A 20,794-nucleotide genomic window follows, 5' to 3' on the forward strand; every position below is an offset into this window, starting at 1 on the left:
CACAACAACCCTGGCCTGGTCGGACTGCTTTGTAGACGGAAGTTGACAGCTCTGGCGTCCTTGATATCAGGGTGATAGATGGTGTGATATGATCAGCTTGTCATCCTAATCGTGCAGTGCTGGCAGCTGAAATCTGATCGCTTGGATGCGCTCGCATCGCAAAGCCCCAACACGAGATTGTACATGTAACACTACGAAACAGTGAACTTAGAATGTCACCACACCGCTCAGGGGGTCGGATTTAAGTTGCCACCGGTGTACAGAACTTCTTGAGTTGCTTCATTCAATTGGTTCCATTCTTTGCCCGTAAAAGTGCCTTTCCATCATGATTATTTATTTTGATTTTCCCAATCACTTTAGTTTGATGATATCAAGAGTACATAACTGGTTATGTACTCTTGATGATATGCATGCTGACTTGCCTGTGCAAGTGGCGTTTTCCGATGACACACACAGTGACAGAAGGCGGCCAATGGCTGCATTATGCAAGAAACTCGGAGTTGCGATAAATCTGTAGACCTCCTTTGTGCCTTCTGCGTGTAATAGTGCTCTACGTTAGTGTGTTGAGCCCTCTCCGCTGGCAGAAGGAAGTTTTCCTCCTTGTAATTGTACACTATACATGTACAGAGTTGCACACTCCAGCTCGGTGGTGGGGTGGTATTCACTGTTCTGCTCAGGTTATGTGAGTGCGTGATCCTTGGCTCTCCATCCGGATATCCGTGTCTTAGCTGCTTGATTGTGTTCTTGACAGCTCGCGTGTGCGCTTTAGTTTAGGGCTGTTGTGATACTTTCCGTGTTGCCTGTTCTCTGCGCTTACGTGCGTATGTGCATCTCATTCACCCCGATCGTTCCTTATTCTTCACTCCATTTGGCTTATTCGAAGGCCAGCAAAGCTTGCTTGGTGACGTCAACGGGAAAATGCTGACATTCAATACTGCCGGTATATTTGTTTGTATAAGAGAGAATGGCTAAAGGCTGCTTTGGCAGGGAAGCATATGACTCTTGATCACTACCTTCATTGTATTCTGACAAGCTGTCATCAAGCTTCAAAGACGTTTGCCTGTCGTGTAACAGGGCTCTCAGGAGTTCCTGCGCATGTCGCGCCCAAGCATCCAGCTCCAATTCCTTCTTGGAACATCATACAGTGCGACTGGGCCGATCACTGGTCGGACGCTGTGACGGTTCGGACTGGCGCTTGGTAGGCCAGGGGGTAGTGGAGGACGGTTGGGATTGTGTTGCGTTGCGCTGGACCCTTGGCGCTGAAGAACAGTGGAATGTGTTGAAATGAATACTTGCAATGTATAATGTCATAAACATGAGAATTGACCAACTTACGATAGTTCGAAATTTACTGAAATATTAGAAAGAAACAAGGAACAAGTTATGCGTTTAGTAATAGAGTCCACCATCTAAACCAGATTTTGGACAGTCAGACGTGCACAAGGTGGCACCAGACTGACAAGGAGTACTGAGACACTTCACGGTGTTCCCACCGTTTTCCTCCGGTTTCCTGTTAATATTCTCCTTGGCTCGCCATCTGAGTATTTATTGAAATGGGGGTGAACTTATCGATCATCTGTGATCGATATTACATGAATGGGCGTCGGTAAGGGGCTAGGGTGCGCAAGCTCCACTGCAGCCACTTCTTTACGCGGAAAACCCTTCACACGCCACCCTCAAAGCAAGACCACTGTAGTCTCTTCGCTGCGAAATACTATTGTCTCAATCAGATTTTCGGCCAGGAGCCATCATCAGGCACTGCATGGTGCTCTCCCCAGGACTTCTTTTTTTATGGTGTCCATACTGTAGCTTCTTTGCCATGTTCCTGGTATCTTGCTTCTTGAAAGTTCTTGCGCATCACGACCGCGCCTGGCGTGTGTACCTGGGTGTGTCAGCCGATGAAGCCATCGATCTTTATCTAACTGTATTCGTGGGTCAGCGGAGGGGTCATCGGGGATTCGGAGCACCGGGGATCCTTGCATGGCCCATATAGACCCTGGCTTGGATGGAACAGGGCAGACCTACACGGACGTAGGCAGGTACCTTAACACTGAAAGAGCCTGCGATTACTGAGTCTCAGTCTGTGCAGCACGGGCATGGATACAGTCAATCTCCTGAATACTAGTAACGCCCTCGCAGATAACAGCAACGACACAATAATAATTATTCAGTCTTAGTGACCATTTGACTGCATGACGTCTGTTTCAATGTCACGAATAACGATACTTTCCTCATGCACCGGATCGAGGATCGGTATTCGCAGGGTTGACCCTATAGGCTGTTGGTTAGCACTTCGGAGATGTGTTGGAGCTACATGCACATGTATGTAGGTGTCTGGTCGTCGAATGTCTCAGTACTCTGTCAGAGTTGTCAAGAGTACATAACCCCCGGGTTACACACGCGTTATGCACTCTTGGTTTCGTGCCCAGTTGTTTCGCTTTCATATCTACATTGATCATACAGTCAACTTCGCTAATAACGACTGCGGATATAACGACAATTCGCGAATAACGACAGAATTTCCATGCCCAGAGCAAAGTCCCATCCCACTGTAATACATAAAATGAGACTTCGGGTATAACGACACTTCGCGAATAAGGACACCTTTTTGATGCCCCGCCGAGTGTCGTTATAAGCGAAGTTGACTGTAATTATTAGACTGTCAACCTAGTTAACCCTGCGTTTAACGACCCTTGACCAGGCACGAGCGTCCAAGCGCACGGTCTTGTTCTGCCTCTGTAAAGAAATGTACACGTCTGTGGGCAAACGGTTATCAGGTCTGAGGATTATGTTTTTCTCCGTTAACTGTACCGTTGTTGTACCCTGTCAAAAGGCCTTAGGCCTGTTGGGATTGCCCTATCAAAAAATTTAATAATAATAATAATCTTCACTAGTTTGAGGGAAAGAGACAAACGGGAAAAGTCTGAAGAAAAAATTGACTGTCACCACCAGGACTCGAACCAGGGACCCTCGCTTGTAGCTAGCGATGCTCTAACCACAGAGCTATGGTGCAGTCGTCATCCCAGCATAGACTGTTCAACATTTTCTTCAGACTTCGATAATAATAATAATACCCGAGATGCATGAGAGCAAGGTTGACTCGTCACAGCGTATAGTTTGAGCTGGCCTCTCTCACAATGGACGTAGATCGCTACACGCATGCAGATAATCACCACATCCATGTACCAGCCACAAAGGAGCACTATGATAATTTTGGGGCTCCGAGTTCCAAGTTGGGTTTCCGAGTTCCAACAAGTTGATTATTTCTAATGTACAAGTAAGAAACAAGTTTTGCTTGTCATCCTGTTCCCAGTGCACCAATGGCTCTACCCGATGATGTGCGTTGAGCTCTACGTGTATAACAGCGACACTCACAGTGCCTACCTGATGTGCTAATAACACAAGAGAACTAAGAACAAAAAGGATAAGAGTCATAAGACCTAGCCCTATGGGTCGCAGGAAAGTGCATATCCGCGATAACATAACTTCTTACCCGCACATTCTTCAGTGTGAAAACAGAGAGGTTCCAGGCTGTCCATTAGGGTGCTCAATACCGAAAGGCAGAGCTAGTTCAAACAATCATAAGAGGATGAAAAAAGGGTTTTTACTCCGAATTTCACGCACTAAGCGATCATCAGAAAAAAAGAGAACATTCTTCAGTGTAGATCAATGCACACATATAAATGGTTTTACGTGATTTTAAGAACTGTCTTTACATCGAAGGTAGTTACATGTAGTTCCGTGCTGTATATTGCATTTATCACGTATCACGTACATGTACATTTAGAATAGATTAGCACACTCATGCAGCCTTGCAGGAGCAGCAACGCCCTTTTTCTTCTCCCTTTGTGTAGGGCAGACCAACATGTACCGGTTCACACACAGGACTATAGTGCATGCGTTAATTATTATTCTTCCGTCAGTTTGCCCAACGAATCGTAAACACATTCCCGTGTATGTGTGTGCGTGTGTAAGTGCGCGCGCGCGCGTGTGTGTGTGTTTGCGGGCGTGTTCATGTGTGTATGTCACATGTTTGCACTGGAGCAAGCATTTCCTGTCGGGAAAGAAGTCGTAAGCACATAATGTACATGTATGATGTAGTACAAAGAACTACTTTCAGAACAAGAATCTTTACATCGGATTCTCGACGTGGAGTGCAGCAGGGGCAGGCACACGTGCGTATAATGAACTTGGCTGTAATTATTGTTAGAAGCTGAGGGGCGATATGGGACGTTTGTCTGGGCTTGGCCAATTCGCTCCAGGTGCTGTCATGATTCGCTGTCTACAAGATACTATCACTTCTCTGCATGTGTCTGCGAGTACATATGCATGCATTGATATTTTCTTTCTGATCCGTGACGTTCCACAGGAGCCCGTCCCTCAGCCGGTTCGTGCCTTGCTGCTCTTCCCGCTGTGCGGGGCTGGGGTCATGGTCCACAACAATAGCTGGACTACGGATCGACTATTACATGACATTGTACAGACTTGGTCCGAGTAAACTGATAAGCCCTATCGAGTACTGTGTCTATTTCTCATGTCCAGTATACAACGTAGACCACATTGTACTGGGCTGGCACCGTCACTAGCACAGTTGACGGCTTCGTGGTTAGGTATCCGTTGTCTACTGCCAGTACTGGCATATGGAGAGGATTGCAATATTCTGGTGACGGCCCGTTTGTGCATGTGTTGTGTGGGTAAACAAGTATTAGTTCATCCTTTTGCTGTGCGTGTGTGTGTGTTTGTGTGTGCATGCGTCTGTGTTTGTGTGTGTATGTGTGTGTTTGCGTGCGTGCGTGTTCATGTATGGGCAAACCAAGCAGGATTATTATTCTTTTCTGGCCAGCGTAAGTCGTGCTAGACGAAAGCAACGAGTTTGATGACAAACGTGAAAATGTCAAGTACGTTCCCAATTGTCTCAAGTAGTTGTTTGCCTACAAAGCTGGCATGATCGGGGTGTTTGTCAAGGCACGCGCTGCAGCAATGGGTCTCATCTATATCTACCTGTACAATCCACATGTACATACACTACACTACTACAGTGCTGGCAACTGAAATCCGACCCCCCCCCTAGCGGTGCGCTAGCCGCGTTAGCGATTCGTACGAGACGCCAGGGGGGTCGGATTTCAGTTGCCAGCAGTGTACTAGTACTGCTCTGTACACGTAGAAACATGTTCAAACAACAATAGTACAGTCATGAAGTACCACGAGAGATAGGCACCCTCAACACTATACACCGCTCTTGGCACATGCGTGTACTTACCGCACATGCAAACCTCGCCCTTGGCGGAGAATGCCTGCAGCAAAATTGGCAGAATTCGGTGCTTTTTTTCTGGCATGTTTCATGCATGTTTGGTGCGTGGATAAAGAAATGAAGCATCATTCAGGGAAGTCCCTGCCATGAGGTTTGTATGGTTCTGCCAATTTCGCTTCTTCCCTAGTAGAATCTGGCAATTTGTCGAGCATTCTCCACCAAAGGCTACATACAGCTGAGCTGTACGTGCACGTATTACACAATGTATGGAATGCATAATCCGGGCTATCGTCTCCACAACGCCATCATTACTCCATAATTCCCCCTACATGTCCGTTTGATTTGCGATCTATGAATGATGAATTCAACTACATCTCAATCATGGGGATACGTGTACTCGTAGTCCATGCAACATGTACGTGGCGTTTGGCAATTGCGGTGCATGAGAAGTGAAATCCGACTGCATCAATAAGGCAAGCAGAGTTAACCTGCGCATGCCAGCATTTGGTGGTGCTAGACCCATGCTGTCGCGTGGCGGCTTCAGCCGACGAGGCCGGATTTCACGAGCCACCACATCATAGCGGTATGGCGTCTGGTTGTAAGTAGCAGTGCAGCCCAAGGCGTCACTCCTGTCCACACGCACCACACACACACACGCAGGCACGCACCCCTCCCTCCCCCACTCACACATCTCTCTGAACAAACACGCCATATAGCACCTGCGACTTGTGTGTGCCTACCGCTGAATGAATCGTAACTATAGGCACAGTTTCACAAGACTTGCCTATGGCGGTACGCAGAGTGTCCCAGACAAACTGTCTCCGGTTGCTGCACGACTTAGCATTGACTGAAGTCCAGTCGATTCCTAGGCTACGTCTGGGGGTGAACGCCACGGTTCCAACTGGCAACTAAAACAGCGCGACCCAGCTACTCCCAAGTCGACTTTCGGCTGTTGATTACAGTTGCCCGATGGCAACGTTAAAACCCGCACCGCTGACAGACGTCTGCGGTCGACAGTTACACGAAGTTGTCTTCTGGACGTGTGCCTGCATGCGTGCAGCGCAAAGCCCCTGTTAAAAATACCCTTTGTGCTTTCGTGTGAAACTGGTGTCAATTACCGACTGGTCGCCGTTCGGCGCCAAAGCACCCCTACGTGGCAATAGCTACTGGAATGTCTGACTGTCCGAGAACGATAGTGCAATGTAGAGAGTCACGGTACGCAGTTCAGGGAACCTATTTCCGCACTCGAGTAGCAACCCAGTCTGCTGGCACCCATTGAGTTGGCAGAAATAGTATCGGCACCAATACAGGCGAAAACAACACAGGTGCACCCCCAATATCCTGAGCGTGTCAAGAGACCTAGTCGTCAATCGCGTAGCCTTTTCGTGAAAATGGCCAACGGGATAAATAGGAGTTCGCGACGAATAGTCTACACAGAAAAGGACAAGCGCAAGAAAAGCCAAGAAAAGGACTTTCGCATCAAATCAGGAGGCTTTAAATGCTTTGAAGTGAACGCTTGAATATTTCTCCAAAAGCTACGAATTTCAGTCGGTTATTGGCTACTGTACCCCGACCCGTTGGTATTCCGCCACAGAGATTGTTAGCAGAGAAAACAGAAGAAGGCGCTAATATTATGTCACTTGGTCTGAGAATATGTGCACTGGTACTGCTGAGCCAGATCCTGTGCGGACTTGGCGCCGACTCAGTGTCACCAACATCAGACAACAGGATGCAAAGAATTCATGTTAGTTCAAGTCCGGACGCTACAGCAACGCCGCGTAATGCAACAGCCAACCAGGGTGTATATGAACCTTGGACGAAACCGCTTGCTAGTACGCTAATTCCCAATGATACCAATACAGATCTCTCCTCTTTCTCGGGTTTTGCGCCGTTGCCAACAGCGCGATCAGGAGATCATATTGAGCGGTCATCCCCGATGTGCAATGGCAGTCTCCCAAACGGGAATTCAGGCAAGGTCTTGTGCATTCGCGATCCACCACAGAGTGTGAAGAACGACGCAGAGCTGCATCATGACATCATCAATAGCGCCAATGACGTCACCGATGCGGACACGCAGCAATACCGGTGCTTCGCGGGGAGTCTGCGGAGGTCGTCGTGCGCCCCTCCTAGCTACGTGTCGCGCGCCGTCCGCGCCGCCCTAAGACAGACGCGCCTGTTGCTGTCCACGGGTGGTGGTACTCGGAGAAGCAGCGAGTCGGACATGATGCAGGGAACATTAGCGACAGTGTTTGTGTCCCAGATCAACCAGCACCTGGATACTATAGAGGGCTATCGGGCAAACCTGCTCGCACTTCTACAACAGCAAGTGGTAAGAAATACGAAATAGGAGCGCGATTCCCCGCCATCGAGCGTCTCTGCAATGAATGTGTTGTCCTGTCATTTCTCTCCCCCCCCCCCCACTTCCCCTTTACGAAAGCGTTGTGACAGTATAGTTGTTCGTTAAATTTCGTTAAAAGGATAAAGTCAAATAGAGCTCCTTTGTCCTCTGTCCGGTTATCTCCAATCAAGTAACTTGGCACCTTTGGAGTGAATACAAAACTAAAGTTGAAGTTGCAGTAGCAAGTTGTTGTTGTTGCAAGTGAAGGATACTCGGACTGAACCGCACTTGCGGCGTCCAAAGGCCATGCGCCATCGCACCCATAGAGGAAGAGGTGTGATCGGAATTTGTTCCCAGCGCATTACGCGCTTCCAGAGTTCCCTCGGAACACCTGGCTATCTTGCCAAGAGAGCGGACGAAGAAATACAATGTAATGAGAGAGAGAGAGAGAGAGAGAGAGAGAGAGAGAGAGAGAGAGAGAGAGAGAGAGAGAGAGAGAGAGAGAGAGAGAGAGAGAGAGAGAGAGAGAAAGAGAGAGAGAGAGAGAGAGAGAGAGAGAGAGAGAGAGAGAGAGAGAGAGAGAGAGAGAGAGAGAGAGAGAGAGAGAGAGAGAGAGAGAGAGAGAGAGAGAGAGAGAGAGAGAGAGAGAGAGAGAGAGAGAGAGAGAGAGAGAGAGAGAGAGAGAGAGAGAGAGAGAGAGAGAGAGAGAGAGAGGAGAGAGAGAGAGAGAGAGAGAGAGAGAGAGAGACGGGTAGGAGGAAGAGCATGAGGCAGGACAGGAATCATAATTCAACGACAACGACGATGGGAAAGTCAGGATCTGAGCTACCGAATCGTGTTAGACACTAGACAGCTGAGCATTGATTGTTATTGTCTACTCTATATATAGTGGAAATCAAAACAGGCATGACGCCTAATAAGAATGGATCCACTGTGAGTAATTTTTTAAAGGATAGTGTGGGAAAGTAGAGATAGGAAAAAGGAAGAAAAGAAAACGCATTCAAGGTGGAGCGTAGAGAGGTCACAAGGCCAGAGGGATTATCTACAGTTGCTCGGTGTACACACAATATGGGATGGAGGCGAATAGACGTGAAGAGTCAAGGTTCTACTTGTGCTGAGTGAGAAAACGTAACGCGAATCCCATTAAAAATTAGCAGACATTTGCTGTGATCGGGTTGAGTGCGACCGGGAAAGCTTAGCATTCGCCTTCATTTCTGGGTAGCTTTAAAGACAACGTCGTGCCAGCATAAGAAACCGCCACTTCGACATGTCCGCGCCCTGCCAAAAATTGCCTGTCAATGAATGGTGTGTATTTTGACATGCGCAGTCGCGCCGCGCCTAGGCTAACGTCATGCGTTTACACTGCGTTTCTCCTGTCCTGTCATGTTCTATGTGCTGACAATCACGACTAGGTCAAAGAGGGACAGCTCCAGCGCCTTGCGCTAGTCACAAATGCCCCAATGGTATGTGAGAATTTTTATTGTGAGCTTACAGGAACTACCCGGAAGTAGGTGCATTATTATTTTGTTCTTTTCTTTTCTTTCCGTACCCGCAACAGTCTTCACATTTTAATTGAGTGTCTGCGTTCGTGTGTGTATCGCTGTTACTGTGTGACTGTCAGTCTATCTCTTTGTTTGTATAATGTGTTTCAATTCATCTCTCTCTCTCTCTCTCTCTCTCTCTCTCTCTCTCTCTCTCTCTCTCGCTCGCTCGCTCTCGCTCTCTGTGTGTGCCTATAACAGGGTTTGTCAGTGAAAGGTAGCTTGAGAGCCATGGGTATGTTCTTACGCGCGGTCATCAAGCTGATACACGCCAATTCAGACAGTTTGTGTCCCTCACAGATCCTGGCAAGTCTCCACCGAATGCTGAACGGTCTTCGCGATCTGCGGTGTTTGGGATTTCACCTGGTATGTTCCACGCACAAACGGCACACAACCACACATACACACAGACACTAATACACGTACACTAACAGACACACACACACACACACACACACACACACACTTATTTACTCACACACACACACACACACACACACACATACACACATACACACACTAGCACACATACACGCACGCACAAACATACACACGCGCACCCCCCTCCCCCCCCCCACACACACACACCGTAAAGTAATTGGTTGTGACATTGTGCACCACGAGCCATCGCTGATGGAGAGGACAGGCTTAGTGGGCCGTCAGGCAGAACCAGTGAGGGTACTTGAGGTCAGCACCTCTTCGTATCTATCAAGCCAGTATCAACAGCAGGTGCAGCTGAAGGGTTTGACATGTGCAAGAAGCTAATGGTAAAGAGCAGATGTATTGACAAGATATGACAGAAGTGCTTGCAGCGAGATGTCGGAGCGCATGACTTTTGACGTGTTTTGACTGTGTGAGTGTGCAAGGTGGTGCCCAAGATGTGGTGTGCTGTCAACAAGTGCGTCCATTGCCTTTGACGTTCTTTTTGCATGAATGTACATGCATGTGCGTGTGTGTGCGTATGTGTATGTGTGTGTGTGCGTGTGTCTATGTTTACGCGTACGTGCCTGTTGTGACTGCTGGCTCTCAGCAATGTTTTGAGTCGGAGCAAAACGCAGCAGCACAAACACAGCGGATGAAGCTCAACGAGCTCAAGGCGTCTTTCACATCTTGGCCACAGGTAGGAATATGAGCTAGTTGTAGAAGTTTATTTAACGTCGCACCACAAACAGGCGATTTCGCCTCCTTTGATACATGTGGACGACAGAAGGAATGAGAGAGAGGGGGGGGGGGGACAGAAGTATGGAGAGAGGAAGGGTAGAAACAAATAAGCAATCAACCTCAGGGCTACACCAAAGCAAAAACGGAAAGCTAGGTAGAGGCTGTCCACAGTACGGTGAAACCATGGGGTAGTCGTAGTGTGCCTTTGTACTGTGTTACTCTCTGGTTTATAACATTGATAAAACCAACGTTCGACTTCGAAGAACTAGTAACTTCTAAGATGGTGTGATTAGTACTCGGTCTATTGGACATATCGCTGTTGCAAAATCTACTGCTACGGAGTATAACATAATAAAATGGATAAGAAGAACTATGGTGAGAAAGGAAAAGGACAACATGTTACGAGTTATGACTAACTGTATAAGATCTGGTTACGTTGGTGGACAGTTAGTCATAACTCGTAACATTTTGTCCTTCTCCTGTTTCACCATAATTCAATTGGCTCACCATCCGAGTTGTATAAGAAGAACTCCCGGTATTGCTTGGTGTTCGAACAGGTATTGCTTGGTGTTCGAACATGTATTGTGCATGTATATGCCAGAAAGAGGCTTGACTGTAGCTCTTTATCCGCGGTATGCTGTGCATTGTTGTGCAGGCTACGAGGTGTTCACAAATCCTGGAACGACTAAGACAAGCTCTCAAATTCTCCCAGGCCACGCTCAACCGGGTACTCTTCAGCGACCCACGCCTCATGAGCGCCTGGCAGTCATGACAGGGAGTCACCGCCAACTCGTGACTGCGCATCTGGGCAACTCTGATGGCATTGTGGACAGAACAATGAAGTCGGTGTGTATAAACTTGAGAAAGGAGAGTCTAGAGATACAGAGACTAACCTGATCTGTTCGTTACAACCAACCTTCCGTTTTTCAGTCTTTCTTTTTTTCCTATCTCTACTTTTCCACAATATCCTTTAAAACTTTATTCACAGTGGGTCCATTATTGTTGGACACATTCCTGTTTTGATTTCCACTATAAATAAAGTATACATCAACAATAACCTGCTCTATCCCATTGTCGCCGTTCTAGTACTCTCCCCTCCCTCACGGTAGGCCTTGGCGGATAATGCTCGAAAAGGTGGCAGATTCTGCTTTTTTTGCACCGAAATTGGCAGAACCATACAAACCTTATGGCGGGCAATTCCTCGAATTCTGCTCCATTTCTTTATCCACATACCAAACATGCATAAAATTACCAGAAAATGTACTTAATTCTGCCAATTTTTCTGCCGGCATTATCCGCCAAGCCCTACCTCACGGACGCTAATAACAATAAGAACACCTATAAATGGATACTCAGTATGATGCTAACCTGCCGTATTGTGCTTACATTGAGCAGTTTCTAGTGGTGTTCTCGATTTACTCTCGCCCCCCCCCCCTCCCCATTTCCCTCCCCGCTTCCCCTTCCCCGTGGCCCCCTCCCCTCCCACCCCGATTCTTCATTGCTCTGCCGGTCTTTAATTCTACCAGTGGTTGTCTGTGTGACTGCCTATTTAACAGCATCAATTTTCTGTATGTCCATTTTGCTTATCCTTCATTGTGGGAGTTCTACTTTCCAACTGTATAATTATACACTGTAGAAAAGAAGTTTCCTCTCCAGCATGCTCTTGCCTTCGCTTCCAGTACTGCATTAGTAGCTCTCTGCTCCATCCATTTTGCAGTCACGACTGGATACGTTCTCATTCCAATAACCCCATCCCTACTCTACAATGACCAACAAGATAATAATAATCATGGGCACGTATCCCAGCCGCTTTCACATGTACATGTGTCTGTTTACAGTTCGAGTGACTTTTAAATTAATCGCGTTTTATAGGGATATAGAATCGAGGCAAGTAAAATCCCAAATGCCACACAGAAGTAGGGTCCGGCGGATTCTGCCGGCAGAAAAATTGGCAGAATTCGGTACTTTTTCGGGTAAGTTTCATGCATGTTTGGTATGTGGATAAAGAAATGGAGCAGAATTCGAGGAATTGCCCGCCGTAAGGTTTGTATGGTTCTGCCAATTTCACTGCTTTTCGAGCAGAATCGGCCACCTTTTCGAGCATTATCCGCCGATGCCTAATCCCTCCCCAATTTCAGTAATTATTGCTTTCTATCTGCATTCGCCATCTTTTCATTTTGGCAAATCTGCCCCGGCTTTTGTTTTGCAAAGTAAACATAGCAACAACAAGCATTGGACACTACTGAATTTTAGGCATTGGCGGATAATGCTCGAAAAGGTGGTAGATTCTGCTCGAAAAGCAGTGAAATTGGCAGAACCATACAAACTTTATGGCGGGCAATTCCTCGAATTCTGCTCCATTTCTTTATCCACATGCCAAACATGCATGAAACTTACCAGGAAAAGTACCGAATTCTGCCTATTTGTCTGCCAGCAGAATCCGCTGGACCCTATCCACGGCCAGCAGCCAGACTTCTGCACGCAAACAGATTCTGTTGAAATACCCATTCAGCTACAGTTAGATTAATTGGGAAGGAACTCGTGGCCTGGCACGAGGGAAACATGGATGCAGCGAATGGGATTTTCGGTCTTTGACCACTTTGTGGTGGGTCTGATCTACTCACCTTCCACCGCTTTAGGAGCTGCATCTGCGTCTTGACCCATAGAGGGTGGTGGTGGTGTCACGAATGCGGAAAACTCGTCTTCCAGCCCAGTCTCACGCAAACCGTGAAAAAATCCATTCAACTCTAAGGAATGACTCTCACTACATGTACATGTGATGTACATGTATGTTGCACGGAGATGTCAGCAGCAACCTCGCGATGGTAGCTCTATTATTGCAGTACACTGTTGCGGAGCAGTGAGCGAGAGTTGTAGGTGACAGCTTGCACTGCCTCCAGTGCTGTCAGGATGGCCGAGCGGTCTAAGGCGCCAGACTCAAGGTCTTGTGTACCTTCTGCAGTCAATGCAGATTGGGAGCCTTCTGGTCCACGTATGTGGGCGTGGGTTCGAATCCCACTTCTGACACTGATTTTTTTCAATTTTGTGCATTGCAGATCTCTATCATTATAGCAATAAAAACTGCTTTATGGCAGTTTTCTAAAAAAAAAGTTATTGTGTTCTAGTCCATGGACCCCGTCTAAAAAGTAAGAAATTAACGAAATGTGATAGCCGAAAATTAAAATTTCACACAAAACCTCACAATAATCACGACACTTGAAGATCTAATAGTACGGCTTACAACACTTGTTTATTCCGACACTTGTACTTGTACAAGTACATGTACTGCGCCAACATGCTTGCATGGGAAAGACCACCACGAGGGGAAAAGGTCGTCTCGCATCCTGTGTGTGATTATTGTGAGGTTTTGTGTGAAATTTTAATTTTCGGCTATCACATTTCGTTAATTTCTTACTTTTTAGACGGGGTCCATGGACTAGAACACAATAACTTTTTTTTAGAAAACTGCCATAAAGCAGTTTTTATTGCTATAATTTCTTTTGTTTTTTTTGGCTAAAGGATATTACCGGTATTATTATTATTTTATTTATTTTACTAGGGTGTTTCCCACAGTCTTCTTACGGGAGCCCCTAGAAAGGTTAAGCATGAACGAACAAAATGGGCGATAATCTGTACAAGAGCGAACAGTGGAAAAAAAACATATTCCACCGATCAGAACCTATAATTGTGTCACCAATGGAATGCCCTAAATGATGGCCTACATGTAGCGCCTCTACATGTTATTATTATTATTTTATTTCACTAGGGTGTTTCCCACAGACCTATGGTCTTCTTACGGGAGCCCCTATGTACATGTACGTGTATCATATCAATTTCAATACCGTATTATGCGCATTGATGTGCAAGCCTTTTCTTGCAGAAAATGGAACTAGTCTTGCATACATGTATTCACGTTCTTCTGCAGGGGAATCATATGAGTAGTGGCGGTGATACTTTTTTTTATACGCAGGTCATTCTGTGGATGTTGCAGAATTTCATGACTCTGTCATAAAATTGTCTTGTCTTTCAGAAAATTCAGATGTCCACACCCTAAATCACATTTACATAAGAATTGTAACCAGGTGCGTGCCGCAGATGTTTTTGTTGATTCTGTGTTTATAATTGTAGTCATGGGTTGTCGTGATAAGGTCATCCGGCATCATATTGTAGTGAAATCGTAATCCTGTTGATGTCGATAAAACTTTTGGAAGCAGTTCAATGACTTCAAAGTGTTACAAGTCCACGATTGTCTAAAACAACACAGCAAAGTAGGAACAATAAACATGTATTAAAATGTAAACAAATACATTGCTGAGTCCGACACCTCGTTCCAACAACCACACTGATCCTGAGGATATAAGGGGCAAGGATATAATGGTTGGAGGTACTGAGGGATAAACAAGGCACTCCATAATAATAACATGTTACACGACATTGGGGGAGTATGAATGATATCCAGTCAAACACCTCTTTAGGACGAACATCAAGGGACCGATGGCATTTGCTCTGTGAGTTTGTCTTGACCCTATTTTATAACGAGTGAATACAATTATTTCTCCAATACTGCAATAGAGACACGAATAGATTTCTTCTACAGCGAAAGATTCGAAAGCCAGACCAAAGCATTGACTCGTCTTTTATGAAACAAATGAGTCACTGAACCTTTCTTTAGCAACATGACGGCAACTGAAACAACAACAGAGAAAATACGATACATGTACAGCACATTCTTTCAGGCACAACAAACAGATTGCAGATCGTAATTCTTGCTCTACCGGCACGCAACTTTATTTGGGGCAGTGCAATCTCGGCGCTACTCACAAATCAAACAGCCCAGACTCGAGTAAACAAATCCAATCGTACGAGATTTTCACGAGACTGCACCCATTGGCTTGTTTCGTATGAAGCAAACAAGTCACTGAATGCATGAACCTCTCTATAATGGAGATTTTCCCTGATATGCGAATTTATTTTGCATACTAGTACTCGGCCAATGCGTCCTTGAACCTTCCCCTCCAGATTGGGAACTGCCAACGATGCTATGCCACTGCAAAATTCAGATTCTACCCCATGATCGGAGCACGGAATGCCGGAAGCAATCATGACCAGTGCCTTACTTGTAACGTACCAATGTACAATGAACATGCGACCACAATACAATGAACATGAGTATTTCGACAACACATCTAAGCCTTACCGTCAAGAAGGTGAACTCGCGTTCTTCGCACACTGTTGGCAAGGGCAAAGAGATACGAATGGATCTATTAAATCCGAATAAAATCAGCACACGTTTCCGTAAATGAAAGGGTGAGCATAAGCAAATGAATCGAAGGAAACTGGTCAACTCAGAGATCACCTGTCATTGAGTATTCCGTAAAAGGAGGCCTCGACAGCAGAAAAGCTAAATTTAGAAAAGAGATCCTGTCAGCTTTTCCATTATTTATTGTATTCCACCTAAAATCAGCACACTTTTCGTAAATGAAAGAGTCAACACAAGCAAATGAATCAAAGGGAACTGGTCAACTCACCTGTCATTGAGTAATATTCCGTGAAAAGAGGTCTCAGCAGAGCCGAAGCGAAATAAGCCAGGACACGAAATATCCGAAACAGCTCATGCAAGAAGCAGTTCTAAAGAAGGAAGTTCCTCGCGCATGCACATCCGAAAACGGACTGCACTGCATGCAACACAATGTCTGCCGTGCACGTGCACAGCACGCGGCTACCACCCGTTGGTAGATCTAATACCGAGCACCTTACCTAGAAACTTACGTAGCCTAAGTGAAGTACCGAGCACCTTACGTAGAAACTTACGTAGCATAGCGGTGTCGTTTTTTCTGCCATGTGAACACAATAATAGAAAAGCTGACAGGATCGCTTTTCTAAATTTGTCGCAATCATTCAAGAACAACAGGGATCAAAAACCTTTCTTTTAATCATTCAGACTGAGGGGCCGTCCAAGGTTACCAATGGTATTTTCAAAACGAAAAGTTTTCGTTTGGGGGTGGGTGGGTTGGAAGGAGTTTCGTTTTGAAATAATTATTGAATGCAGATGGAGAATGCCCAGTTATTCTACCGACGGGTTTCAGCCGGTCAACTACTTGGACCACACCGAGTTTCCGCTCAGCCACGGCCGTTCAAGCTCCTCCTGAGCAAATTGTGCAACTCAGCAGCTGGATTTCCGTCCAGCTCCGAGTGATCGGAATACAGTCATAATCTACTGGCATAGTAGCCGACTGTAGCCCTTTCCCAAAGGTGCTCTTTTAATTCGCACTTAGTGCTTTTCGCGTCCCTCAAAATATGCTGAAAAAGTGCTCTTTTTTCAGTGAAAACAGGCAAAAAGTGCTCTTTTTTCAGTGAAAACAGGCAAAAAGTGCTCTTTTTTCAGTGAAGGATAGCCATGTTCAGATATGAACCCAAGCTGAGAAATGAATACGCACTCTTGCATTTATGGGTCCACGAAAGGCAAAACAGGAAGTAAAGTTCAAAACACCCACTTTTTACAGTATTGTGTACAAGCTTCACCAACTTACTTGTTCCTCCCCCCCCCCCCCCGAAAATGCGGCGTGCCAAGGCCCATCCACATCGAACGGGCACTCGGAAACTGTGACCGCATGCATGAGCAAACAGATTTTGGCACTTTTTCAGCTAAAAAAGCTCGAAAAGGGCGATATTCACCAAAAAACGCAACAAAGGGCGAAAGAAACGGGCTTTTCCAAAAAGGGCCAAAAGGGCGAAAAAAAGGGCGAGCACCTTTGGGAAAGGGCTAGCCGACTGGCCGAATTTAAAAAAAAATCTACTGGCAGCCGCCAGTGGCTGCGTTCGATTATGCACTTGAATCGATTCATGAATCCATTCACATTTTTTTACTAGGGTGTTTCCCACAGACACATGCATTCAAGTAGTTCGATTTTCATGTCATAATTACTGCCTACGGATCGAATACAGCTTTTAAATTAGCAGCTGACGATCGGGCTAATTCTACTGACGGATTTCCGTCCGTCAAATCGAACCGTGCTGAGTTTCCGCTCAGCCACGGCCGTTCAAGCTCCTGACTGTATTTTACGACTCCCTGCTCCTGACCAAATCATCCAACTCAGTAACTGGATTTCCGTCCAGCTCCGAGTGATCGGAATACATAATAAATAACAAGAGTATTATAACCCCCTGGCGACTTGTACATGTATATTGTATCTTCTTGTATTCAGATGCGTTTATTCTTCTGCCAGTTCACTTCTGTGCCTTTTCTGCCTTCGTGCCAATTCTGAGGCACGTAGCCGCACCTGCACAAGGTCTCAAGTCTCGCTTGGATTTGCACTGCCACGAGCTTCCTCTCAATTTGGTTATTCCTCTCTTTTTCTTTTGATAGCCCCTGACCGCTGGAACTCAGTTCCGGCATCGGTCCGCCTTGCTGCTTCACCAAGTCAATTTCGTATCGCAATCCTAGATTGGCTGCTATAAGGGTAGATCTACGCCGTAAGGAGACCATAGGTCTGTGGGGACTGCCCTAGAGAAATATTTTATATATACATAATAATACTGTGAAAAGAATTCGGGTGGACACACCCATTCCCATAGCGCTGCATATCACATCCGAACCAGTTCCGTTATTTTACAACGTTTCGGCACTTGGCCATCATCAGGTAATAACAATGAATACCGTGGAAGCCACACAAGAGCAGTATATACGCAGAGTGTAGCGCTACACTCTGCGTATATACTGCTCTTGTGTGGCTCTTGTGTGGCTTCCACGGTATTCATTGTTATTACCTGATGATGGCCAAGTGCCGAAACGTTGTAAAATAACGGAACTGGTTCGGATGTGATATGCAGCGCTATGGGAATGGGTGTGTCCACCCGAATTCTTTTCACAGATGAAGCTGCAGGAAGCCTCAGCCCTTCTTCAAACATAATAATACTCTTGATAATAATCTATCACTACTGGCAGTCGCCAGTGCCATGTTTGACAATGGATCCGCGCTAGGGTCCAGCGGCAGCGGATAATGCCGGCATTATATTCGGCATTATGAGACTATCCGAGCATCAGAGCATTATGGAGCATTAGAAAGGAACAAGACCAGCATTATCTGAGGTTTGAGCGGCAGAACGAGTTTAATAGGGGATGATGTCGGGAAATCTCAGGTTTTTGGCAACAATCGGCTAAAGCCATGAGATGAGGTGCATGCAACGGCATGTACCGGCACCTGGCTACATACATGTAATGCCATTGTTACAATCAGTCCTAAAGTCTTTATGTAGAACCAAGACTGGCAAGAGTCCACAAGCGTGGTTATGGACTCTTGGTAGAACGTACAAGTACAGTGCAGTCAGGTAAATGTACAGCCCACAACTACAGGTGATGTAGCATGCCCAACATTGCAAATGAGGCTGTGACACAAAATCCGTAACGATGATTTACGGGTTCTTTTTTTTTTAGAAATCATGGAGAGCCAAGGAGGAGACTAGGCGTACGCGGAGTGAATATCAAACAGACGAAGAGGAGTTCTCCTGTTATGCCATATGCTCTGGCCATAGCATCTCTGGCGATACTGAAGTAAACATTGATCCATTGAAAAATTTGGACCTGGATGAAGGAGCGGCTATAAACAGAAAAAGCGTGTTCCCAATACCGTATTATCTTTAATATAAGCACGGTCCTTTATTTTTTCAATGTACCTCCACCCCGTGCTATTAATGGAGACGTTCCTTTATTGGAGACTGTTCCATTATTATTTCAACCTCATTTCAGAGGCCTGTTGCCATGCCAAATTCATGTATGACACACACATTTCAGGGTTTTTTTCGCCGGTACAGATAATGAATTTACACAGTGTGCTTATAATGGAGACTGAGCACTTTAAGTTTTGAATGCCGCCCCAAGGTGTTCTATTATTGGAGACGTGCTATTATTGGAGACTGTGCTTATATTATTAGAGATAATACGGTAACTGCCTTTCCCGAGTCCAGCTTAGCAGGCTCGAAAAGAACTACACTGTAAAATTTCTCATGGACGCAGTACCAAGTCGATTTGAGTGCTCAGCAGCGCGTGTCTTACTTTCCTGGTGAAGCGCGTATAGTTCGTCGTGGACGATTGTAATGCAAGGTCTACAGTCAAGTGCTATCAGAAAAGAAGAGTATTGTGGCCAACCAAAATTATGATTTGTCTCCACGCAACCTCAGGAGAAGAAGACAGCGCAAACAGAGGATGTAGAGCGGCAAAATAACTTCTGACCAAGTGTTTTCAGGATTTCTGTAAATGGGAGGGATCTCGATCTGAGATCGTCTCTCAGGAACTGGCCTCAACTTCAGTGAGCTGTTTCAGGTGAAGACATTTTTCCCGGAAGCAGTGACAGCTTGTCTGCAGGCAGGAATACCACTTCCCATGATAAGCTTCCAGCATCCAAATGATCGCCAGCAATAATTGTTCACCTCTCACTACTAGGGTCCGGCGGATTCTGCCGGCAGAAAAATTGGCAGAATTCGGTACTTTTTTCTGGTAAGTTTCATGCATGTTTGGTATATGGATAAAAAATGGAGCAGAATTCGAGGAATTGCCCGCCATAAGGTTTGTATTGTTCTGCCAATTTCACTGCTTTTCGAGCAGAATCTGCCACCTTTTCCGTACGTTTTCGAGCAGAATCCGCCGGTCCCTACAGAGTCACTACATGGATAAGCAAGGGAAAAGATGTGATACACCCACTATTCAGCCACAGCCCTGCATCAAAGTTGCAATGGAGAGCAGCCAATGGAGACGCGATCATGTCCTATAGTGCTAAGAAGTGGTGGAGCTCATGAGAGATATTGTAGCAGCTTCAGAGGCAGATCGACTAAATGCATCCTTGCCTCTTTCCTGGAAGTTTGACGGCAATGTGCAGCCTTTCTTCCAATTTTGTTCCAAACCAAGAGCATTATATCCCTTGTTGAAACATTTTAATCAGCATTACAAGGTAGTTTTTGGAGCATTATTATAAGCATTTTTTTGGAGCATTATCCGCTGGACCAAGAGTCCATAACCCCCCAGAGTGTGCAACTCCAGGCTAGCTGGGGTCTGGCGCAACGAAATCCAAACATTGCGTCATCCGGTCCATAGTCAAGCATGGGCGGATGGGGCCATGTGCATATCTGGTACATCCGTTACTCACTACAATCATGACGTATGAAGTTTGGATTTCGTTGCGGCACTGATCTGTGCTGAGAAGGATCACGAGTTGCACACTCTGGGGGGTTATGGACTCTTGGCTGGACCCTAATCCGCGCCGTACTATTGATCTCCAGCTGACTATCATTTCCGTTCGGATTTTGCGAAGTAAAACTAAGTCCAAAAAAGTGCCTGCGGATCGAAAACAGCTTTAGCAGCTGACGATCGGGCTAGTTCTACTGACGGATTTCCGTGCGCCAACTACTCGCACTTGGACCGTGTTGAGTTTCCGCTCAGCCACGGCCGTTCAAGCTCCTCTTGACTTGAGCAAATCGTCCAATGCACTGGATTTCCGTCCAGCTCCGAGT

The 20,794-nt window shown here is 46.1% G+C and overlaps 1 non-coding gene across 1 annotated transcript; it reads left to right on the forward strand.

Annotated features, from left to right (window-relative positions):
• The first annotated feature begins 13,195 nt into the window (after window positions 1-13,195).
• Trnal-caa (transfer RNA leucine (anticodon CAA)) lies at window positions 13,196-13,318 on the forward strand. The gene is made up of 2 exons: window positions 13,196-13,233; window positions 13,273-13,318. It is a non-coding gene; the product is annotated as a tRNA-Leu (tRNA).
• Window positions 13,319-20,794: the final 7,476 nt, after the last annotated feature.

This window comes from Sycon ciliatum, chromosome 13, assembly GCF_964019385.1.
Source record: "Sycon ciliatum chromosome 13, ocSycCili1.1, whole genome shotgun sequence".
Taxonomy (NCBI): Eukaryota; Metazoa; Porifera; class Calcarea; order Leucosolenida; family Sycettidae; genus Sycon; species Sycon ciliatum.